The following is a 10,603-nucleotide window of genomic DNA, read 5'->3' on the forward strand; positions in this document are numbered from 1 at the left end:
CGGTTGAAGCGACGGAGTGGTTCTCCAAGTTCAGAGTACAAGTGTGCCTGCTAGGATGCGACCTACCTTATTTCGAACCCTCGTCCTTGAGCACCGAGCCTCCTACCACCTGGCAGGCCGGTAGTTGGTGTTACTTCAGGGGATCCACCCGTGCCAAATCGCCCTCCGAGAAGGGGGCAGGGGGCGGGTGGGCGGCCGTCTCCGTCGTTCTCCTCTTGGGTCCGCCGCTGGGTTGACAGAAGCCCGCGTCGCCCGCATCGGCACTGAGTGCACTTGGGCTGTTGTAGCGGCTCTAGGCTGTTGATGCTCAAGCCTTTCATCCGCGGCTTGCCGCCAGCTGATCCGGCTGCTCGACGGTGAAGCCTAGTTCACATGCAGCGATTTTGGCCCTAGAGCGGCGCGATTTCTGCCGTCGCGGCGCTCGTGCCGCAGAATTGCTGGTGCTGGCCAGAGCGCCGCGACGGCAGAAATCGCGCCGCTCCAGGGCCAAAATCGCTGCATGTGAACTAGGCTTGAGGAAGGGGCGAAAGTTACCTCTGAAGTAAATGTAAATCCTTGTTCATACAGTTATCCGGTGTCAAAGTGTGGAAGGCGTCCAACGTGTATTGAGGGCGGGAACTACGAGCGTTTTGCCTTGCTTTCGTAACCGAAACCAGAACAGTGAGATAACTGCCTTGCGTACTCCAAAATGATGAAAGCAATAAGTCGTCGAAAACCCGTTTCTAGGGTTTCAAACAAAGTAAACAAGCCAAGTATAACTCAACTTCGTTGTCTGTATGCAGAAGGACTTATGTAACACAACAATACATTCTCGTTCCAAAACGAAAAAGAAAGTAAAACTCAGTCCGCCGTATATGGCAGCAACTTCTCCGCTGCAAAGCCTATGCTGGCAACGTAAGCGGTTTTAATATGGCAGCCTCCGCTTTGCGCCGCGTTCCCTTTCCCTCCTTCCCCCCCCCCCCCCCCCTGTATGAAGCCCACGTTGTTTTTTTCTTTTTCTTCTTTTTTCTCATCTTTTTTTTCTTCGTGACCTTATAATGTCAGTTTTCTTCTTTTCTACTGCAACTTAGTAATTTATATGTTTTTATTCTTTCTTCTTTATACCCTGTTTGTGCGCGTGGGCTTCATGTCTGAAGCTTCCTCTTTCTCTTTCTTTCACAATACATAAGTTGGGAGTCAGCTCTTTCCTGTGTTCTATTTTCTTCCTCCCTTGCTTGCGGGCTGTTTTAGGTATGGCTCGTTCTCGATATTTTTGGGTGTGCGCTTTGACCATATGCAGCCGAAGATTTTGGCCTTCAACTATGCCGAGACTGAGACGAATGCGAGCGCGCATACTCTGCGGGCAGTTGCACTATTTAGATCTGAGCTGGAGCGACTTTGAAGCCTTGAAATACTTGTTTTCAAGATGCAGGTGTCGTGCCACCGAGTAGCAATACATTGCCATGTCAACGGTTACCGCGTATGTTTAGGCTTAGAAACGGCCAAAATCGGGGACGATCTTTAAAATGGGGCGAGCCCACCGCTCATTCTTTGCGATTTGAGCCAGATCAAGCAAAGCGAAAGCCGGTAGCACTATTCACTGGCATTTAAATGGGCTAATACTGCAGCGACCATGACGAATTCGCTCCGAAGCGAGCAGAAAGGGCGCCGCCATGTTTGCCGACGCAACCCGAACCCAAGCGCCAACCCAAAGCCCCAAACAGATTTTGGGTTCTGCGCATGCGCAGTGGTGAGCCCCTATTTCTTGGGGGGCCCCAAGCTTTGGGGGCCCCTATTCTAAAACTCTCTAATGTCAGGCTGGGTATAAATGCGGTTCGGCGGTTGTCACGGGTTTTCGCAATAAATCTTACCAAGAACGAATCAAATGTTGATTGACGTGTCAATATTCTATCAATGAAAATTTCTTCTGCAGGAATGCACGCTCAGCAGACTCAATCTTCCAAAATACCAGTGGAAGCGGACGCCGTCAAGTAAACTCGTTCGCGATTTACGGTACTTACCTCAACATTAGGGAGTTTTAGAATAGCGCACGCTAAAGCTTTGCGTACGCAAAGAATAGCGTCGTCGCCACTGCGCATGCTCCGAACGCAAACCAGGTTTTGCGCTTTGCGTGCGCAATTTTAGCGTGCGCTATTTCTCGGAAATAGCGTGCGTACGCAAAGAGTCTTTGCGCTTCTCCTAGGAGGATTCGTGATGAGCAGTTGGCTAAATCCAAGACGAGCACAGTTAAAAAAACATGGCGGCTTCCAGGATTATGTCGGCGGCTGCTTTGGCGGCGTCGTAAGTGCGACGTCGGCGGTATCCTCGCGACTGCAATTTTCAATACGGGACGACATTGTACTCGGTTTGGCAGCGATTACCGACAACTTGATGCTTGCGACGCGCGAACATTTCACGGCGAAGGTACGATGTGCGAAGGTCAGTACACGAGACCTCTCTTGCCGAGGCGACGCAAGCGGACACGACCGCTCAAACGCTCACGTCGCGTTCTCATGTTTAAACAAATTAAAATGCTACTCTGGACCAAAAATCTCGTTTTTTTTTCTAAAGTTACAGCATTTCGTGTGTGAAATAAAAATTTTTACTGTATCTTGATGGCGTCGCAAGCGCGAGATGCTTGGGCTTTTGCGTCGCGGCGGAGAAACGCTATTCTAAAACTCTCTTGCGTCGCGTGCGCTAATACAAGCGCTAAATTTAGCGCTAGCGTGCGCTAAAATTGCGTACGTTATTCTAAAACTCCCTATTATAATGACGACTGAAAAGTGACGTCACAAAATATTGTGTTTCACGGGGTGCGGAAGATGTTGTAAAGGTTGTTACATTATAGGAGGTTCCCAGAAAAAACAAACGCCGCTCCAATATTTTCGGAAGTACCGACATACATAATGTCATAAGTACAGCTTAGGAGGAATATGATAAAAACCATCAGAATAAATAGGAAGACGTTTATTTGCAATGAAGAGGCTATGAATGAACGGCGTTCAGCGACGGCAAGTTATGAGCGTTCGGGAATTTATAAGTTAACGTGTTTGCTAACTATGGACATGCGGACAATGAAGACCTGTTTTGTCGGGATATGGAGTAGCGGTGGCGATCTGATATCGGACGACTCGTGGCAGACGAACAAGCAAGTTTCTTCTCAGCGAGTGGTAAGCGTCCAGTATCAAGCACAGCACGTGGCAACCGACGTTGTCGACTTTTCGAACACTTACCGCTTTCGACAAAAGTGCTGGCACCTGGACTAACTTTGTGGAAAGACTCAAAGTCTTCCTCGAGTCCAGCGCCATCATAAACAGTGATTGAAAACGATCCATTATTGAGTCGGTGGGTGGCGAAACGTATCCGCATCTGCGGAGTCATTGTCGATGCGTACTCTAAGTGGTTGGAAGTTTACACGATGCCTGCCACGACGTCCAAACGCGTCATTGACGTTCTATGCTCTGTTCTTCCTACATCTGCCCTACCGAAAACACTTTTCTCTGATAACGCGCCAAATCTTGCTTCAAATAAAATAAAAAAAGTAAAAAAAAAAAAGAAAACCGGCATGAGGGATCACCTTAGTGCACCATACCATCCTCCATTTAACGGGCAAGCAGAGCAGATGGTGTGCGAAACGAAGGAAGCTCTCTTAAAGCTTACGGAAGAAGCCGTTCAGTGAAGAATCGGCAGGTTCTTGTTCCAGCAACACGCGACGGTCTCATTTTACATGGTAAAAGCACCCGCCGAAGCAATGTTCGGCGGACGAAGAGCCACACCCCTCGATCTCATGATACTATGGCCTACGAACGAAGATCGAGAGATTCCCACATCGGGAGTAATGGCAGTTTATTCGGTCGGACAACTCGTCTACCTGAGGAATTTCAACGGAAGTCGGGCCTTCCATGTAAAACTTGAGTAGAAAAGGCTCTTTGTTGGTTGACCAGAAGGTGTCATCCCTCTGAATACGTTGGATATCAATGCCCTTCAGTGTAAATATAAAGAAATCACAAAACTCTTTTTGTGTATTGTGTAACTACCCTTGTATTTGGTAGTAGAAGCTATAGTGGTGATTTGGACCTTTCACACCAGGCTCAATTTTTCTTATTTTGCGCCCCATACTCCTTTGCGGTTTCAGCAGGCTTCAAGAATCTTTTGGAACGGGGACACTTTTAGTCAACGAATCCACTTGTTCCAAGCAGTCAATCAGAGAGTGCTGCTAGAAATCCGTCTCTCATATTAACGAATAAGCCGCACTTCTGCACAGTGCAGTTTTCCTGTTCCACATACAGTTGTAAAGCAGCATCGTCATTGATTCTACCATATTCTATTTGCGGGTGAAGAAAGGTCTTTGGGTACACGATACTTGAAACAAGTCTGGCAATGTACGTTGTGGTTCGACACCCACTAATGTCGTCGTCCTTGTAGAGCCTCATCATTTAATCATTACCTCGTCACCTCATATTGCTCTTCATCAACAGTAAGTACAATAGGCTACCGCTTTATTACAATCAAAGAATTAAAAATTTAGTCGTTCAGTCCTTCAACAAGTTTATTATTTATATAATGTTATTACGTTACATTACCTTGAGACGACCGAAGTCCATCGTCGATCTTCAAATACTTATACCTGTATATAAATTAGACGCTCAAAGGGGGAAGGGGATCGGTGCCCGAGTGCATGGTCTCTACTCTGTTTCGCTTTATGATGTACCGCATTAAAAGGTACAAGCGCGAGCTCCTTGCTCTACGGCACATTTCGGCGGCACAAGCTCTCGTATGTTAATGAGCTCGGGCTTCTAGCCTTCTCTGCGGTCCAACATAAGGTGAAACTAGGGTGCCTTCATGTGCGCTTTGCTTAGGGTGGAGACATCTCGCCATTTTGTTCCCCACTTTTATTTTTATTTTTTGTTAAGTAGCGCGTGAAAGGGCGTACCCCGGCACGCGTGTGTGGCGCTGACTGTGCTACGGCGACATTTTGTTTTCGTCGATTTCTTTGTATTTTCCCCGTGAGCGCGTGCTGTCGGCATAGGGTACTACAAAGGGGGGCATCACTCTAAGCAGAGGGATATTGAGGCACCCTAGGTGAAACGGAGTATAGCGCACGCCAGCTCGGAGCGCGTGGTGCGAAAGCTCGCACTACAGAACCCACCCCGCCCCTGCCCGTTTTGATCTGGAAGTGCATCGTACCGGCGTGCGGTCGTGTATCACTAGGGAGTTTTAGAATAGCGCACGCTAAAGCTTTGCGCACGCAAAGAATAGCGACGTCGCCACTGCGCATGCTCCGAACGCAAACCAGGTTTTGCGCTTTGCGTGCGCAATTTTAGCGTGCGCTATTTCTCGGAAATAGCGTGCGTACGCAAAGAGCCTTTGCGCTTCTCCAAGGAGGATTCATGATGAGAAGTTGGCTAAAGCCAAGACGAGCGGAGTTAAGCAAAAATGGCGGCTTCCAGGATTATGTCGGCGGCTGCTGAGGCAGCGTCGTGAGTGCGACGTCGGCGGCATCCTCGTGACTGCGATTTTCAATACGAGACGAAATTGTACTCGGTTTGGCAACGATCACCGGCAACTTGATGCTTGCGACGCGCGAACACATCTCGGCGAAGGTAATATGTGCGAAGGTCAGTACACGAGACCTCTCTTGCCGAGGCGACGCAAGTGGGCACGACCGGTCAACCTCTGGCGTCGCATTCTCGTGTTTAAACAAATCTAAAATCGTACTCTGGACCAAAAAACTTGTTTCTCTCTAAGGTTACAGCATTTCGTGTGCGAAATAAAAATTGTGACTGTATCTTGGTGGCGTCGCAAGTGCGAGATGCTTGGGCTTTTGCGTCGCGACGGAGAAACGCTATTCTAAAACACTCTCGCGTCGTGGGCGCTAATGCAAGCGCAAAATTTAGCGCTAGCGTGCGCTAAAATTGCGTACGTTATTCTAAAACTCCCTACTACTGCGTGGTGCACGTTAAAGACCCCAGGTTTGCGGTGGTACCGCACTGGCTAAATTGTTCATCTACAGCTGAGACACCAGACGCCCACTAAGGCAGACTAACTTCTGGCTCTATAAACATACCCACAACAATTTGCAATTAGACGCACAATCACAAAGAACACAGCATGCCGCCTCTTTTCTTTGGATCGTATTTTTGTAAACCACCGCAAGCTCGCGCGTTCTTTCTTTTGAGACGGTAAGAACGGTTGCACATAAAACCCGCGTTTTTCCTACCCGACCGCTTCCTCCTCTCATTATGTGTAGTTGGTTATAACTAAATAAGGTATAATAATAGTGTATTATTCATATTTAGTTTCAGTTTCAGTCAGGGGAAAGAAGATTTGAGGGAAGTAGAGCCAATAAATGAGCTGCGCTTAGAGAATCGGCACTCTCTTCCCCTACAGTGTTGTGAACGCTGTCATTTTCGTGCTTGGGCAGAGCAGGTGCAACTGCCGATTGTCATGATTCAAAAGTGCGACATCCTCAGCATTAGAATTGGTGTTAGGAAGCTCATGTAATGTTGCTTTGCTTTGTCGCAAACTGTTTAAAGTTGAGGATGGAAAAGCGTTTCTTGTGATTTCAGGTAAAGCTTCAAATAACTTTCAACCATGATTTAAAGCCACAATATGGCCAAATGTCGCTACTCTGATGCGTAGCTTATTTAATGACACTGTTCATGCTCTTGTTAAAGAGGCTTGTATTACCTGGAGGGGCCATGACGTAAGCCCCGTGGATTCCACAAGCCACTACCTTTTGACACCTGCCTCTTCTTCATTGTTCCCGCTTGTGCCAGTAAATTAGCTACGGTTCAGAGTAACGACACTTGGCCATATTGTGGCTTAAAATCGTGGTTGCCAGTTATCTGAAGCTTTATCTAAAATCACAGGAAACGCCTTTCCGTCCCCCAGAAATGTTTAAACAACCCGCGACAAAGCATTGCAATATTGCATCAGCTTCCTTTACTTTTGGATCATGACGATCGGCAGTTGCGTTTGCTCTGAACAAGACCTAAAATGGCGGCGCCAAAAACAATTTTGGGGAACGGAGTGCCGATACTTTAGAGCTCATTTAGTGACTCTAGGCATGAAGTGAACTCGGGTGTATTATTTTCCTCTTCGTCTTTATTGTTTATTGATTTCAATCATATCGAATAATGAACACATTATATCACGCTACGCTTATGTAATTATTTGTCTTAGATTTATTAACCTGACCCAGTACTTAAACCATTCATTTATCGATACTAAATCTTCCAATATATTTTTTAAATGTGAAGGTAAAAAGAGACGGAGATTGATGATGATACAGACGCCAACGCCGCCCTCGGAAATTTTTTGAACATTAGAAATCAGCAGTTTGTCTGTCATCCGCCAGGTAGCGCAACAGAACACCCAAACAGTTTTTAATTGTTTTTAAAATGTGTTAAGCTCTACGCCTATTAAAAAACCAAAGCAAGATCATTCTGAGAATCTAATACATCGCAATGTATATCTATACCAAACAATAAATGTTATTAGATGCCAATGAATCTGCTTGATGTCCAAAAAAGATATGCGTCAAAAACAGGTAAGTTTGAAGGGCTCCTGGAGCGTTATGACTTTGAAAATAAAAAAAAGCTATCGTCCACCTTTTGGGCAACCATTATAGCTCTATATGTGATAAAAGATTTTATCATAGTTTAATTATTTCCTCAGCGGCATTTGAAGTACCATGACTTGAAGCACAAAAAAGTGCTACGTTTGATATAAAATATCTAAACAAAAACATTTTACAAAACATCAAATTTTTGTCTGCATATTACCAATTATAAGCACTACATCTGTAGCTAATTTCATTGTCCTAGCTCTTTTCATTAAAAAAATATTTGTGCTGAAAAATGTCAATTTTAGGGCAATATTTGGAGGGATGAAAAAAGCAAAGTAGTGCAAATACCAAAAAAGTGTATCGTTACATTCTGCTCGGACATCATCTTAACAAAACTACTATATCGGAACCGCGTTATCTTTAATGGATCGTTCATAAAACATGAACTAGCGGAGCAAGTGAGGGTCCGCACCATCATATTCGCAACGCTAGAAATGCGCATGAAGAGTAAACACCAACACACACATAATATCAAATAAAAGAAGATTGCATTGCCTTTCGAATGACATCAATCCCACAAAGCAGTATTAAAAAGGAGATGAGTCATGACCTGCCAAAAAGTACCTAAACTGCCACATTCTGTGGGACCGTGGCCTTAAAGAACCCAGGTTAGCGGTTGTACCGCACTGGCTAAATTGCTCATCTACAGCTGAGACACCAGACGCCCACTGAGGCAGACTAACTTCCGGCTGTATAAACAAACACACAACAATTTGCTTGCGGGAGTTTGTTATTGGCTGAAGCTGAGCATGTTGGTTCATTGCTTGTGAATGGGGCCAGCTGAACATGGAAAACACTCAGAGAAAAAAATATAACATTCGCACCGCTGGATGTTATATTTTTCTCTATATATAACCAGCGGTGCGAATGTTATATTTTTTCTCTGTGTGTTTTCCATGTTCAGCTGGCCCCATTCACAAGCAATGCTTGTTGGAGACTTGGAAGAGGGAAGTGACGTCAACGACACAGCAAACGCAGATTGTATGTTGACAGAAGAAAACGAAATCAACACCCAATCTGTGTTTGCTGTGTCGTTGACGTCACTTCCCTCTCCCTACGAGGGGGAATTTTAGGTCATGTGACCGGCAGAGCAAGGACGGCGGGGAAACATGGCGGTGCCCCGGTGACAACGTTACTAAAACACTCAGTTGGGAAACTCGCCGTCGAAACCTGGGCCGCTGGCGTCCACCGAGACCGAGCTAAATGCGACAACAGCGCCACTCTTTTTCGTTTGTCTGTACTGTGGTCACCTTAAGCTTTTTGAAAGCCTGTTTTTGCGTAAAAACAAACGCAAAAGACTCTTTTTGTATGAAATTTATTGGAGTTTAGTACCAAACGATGGGCGCGTGATGTTTTTATCATCTTTAGTTCGCAAGGTTTTGCGGAACAATTAATATTGTTTTTATACAACCATGCCTCAGCGGGCCTTTCAGGTAGCACGTCCCGCCCTAGGTGCATTTTAGCTTCGGTAGCTCAACGCGGCGCGTCCGCCGGGAAGACGGGGGTGGCACCGCTGTAACCTCTACCGCTGTATCTGTTCTCAAAGCCAAAATAGAAGTAATGTGCAGTTCCTCGAGTGGCCGCTGCGGGAGAAATGGTGGCGTTGTGTTCGTCATTAGCTCGGTGTTCGGAGACAGATTGGGGCCACTTTTTCAAAGCTGTCTCTATGGGAGTTTCCCAACTGAGTGTCTTATACCCCCGTTACACGGCCGCACTTAACTGCAGTTACGCTAAGCCACAGTTAGCGCGCAATACTTGCGGACAACATTCTGCTGCGATGCAGTCAGAGCTATGGGCGAACGTGCGCTTGAGCATCTTGAGCACCCATTAAAGCAGTGCACGCGCTCTCTTCACTTCTTTTGAAATAGCTGTCCGAGGGTATAGTGCGGCATCTGTGCTGCCACGGGACCGCAGTTAAAGCTGAGTTAACCGCGGTTAAGTGTGCCCGTGTAATACCCCTGTTACACGGGCACACTTAACTGCAGTTACGCTAAACCACGATTAGCGCACAATACTTGCCGACAACATTCTGCGGCGTTTCAGTCAGAGCTACGGGCGAACGTGCGCTTGAGCATCTTGATCATCCATGGAAGCAGTGCACGCGCGCTTTTCACTTCTTCTGAAATGGCTGTTTGAGAGTATAGTGCGGTATCAGTGGTGCCGCGTAACAGCAGTTAAGCTGAGTTAACCGCGGTTAAGTGTGCCCGTGTAACAGGGGTATAATACCCCTGTTATACCCCTGTTACACGGGCACACTTAACCGCGGTTAACTCAGCTTAACTGCTGTTGCGCGGCACCACAGATACCACACTATACTCTCGGACAGCGATTTCAGAAGAAGTGAAGAGCGCGCGCGCACTGCTTTCATGGGTGCTCAAGATGCTCAAGCGCACGTTCGCCCATAGCTTTGACTGCATCGCCGCAGAATGTTGTCGGTAAGTATTGTGCGCTAACTGTGGTTTAGCCTAACTGCAGTTAAGTGTGCCCGTGTAACAAGGGTATAACAGGGGTATTAGTAACGTTGCCCGGTGAGTGAGCGCCTCTCGCTTTGGAACTAATACGTCGTTGTAGCTGCAATATCGGGCGCGTTTGTCAACAATGAATGGTGCAGGAGGCTTTCGATTTGCCTTACCTCACTTAAAACGCAAAGCATGAGCAATCACCTAGCCATATTTTTCAGATAGTCTTTCGATTCTGGGAATTCCTAAGCCTAAATGAACGCGGTAGTTGTCGGCATGGCAACGTCTTTGAAAAGTGGATTGCCTTGACTCAATCGGCCGGGTACTGATAGCACACAAAAGCAGACAGCGTCCGTTTGCTAAATTTCCCAAGCACCGTGGGGCATGCTACGATACTCTGTTTCACCTTATGTTGTACCGCAGAGAAGGCTAGAAGCGCGAGCTCATAGCATTAGGAGCTGCTCTCAACGCACGCGAGCTAGTGCCGCCGAGATGTGCCCCAGAGCAAGGAGTTCGCGCCTTTAGCCTTTCCTGC

Source organism: Ixodes scapularis, unplaced genomic scaffold, assembly GCF_016920785.2.
Source record: "Ixodes scapularis isolate PalLabHiFi unplaced genomic scaffold, ASM1692078v2 PGA_scaffold1__304_contigs__length_218370807, whole genome shotgun sequence".
Lineage (NCBI taxonomy): Eukaryota > Metazoa > Arthropoda > Arachnida > Ixodida > Ixodidae > Ixodes > Ixodes scapularis.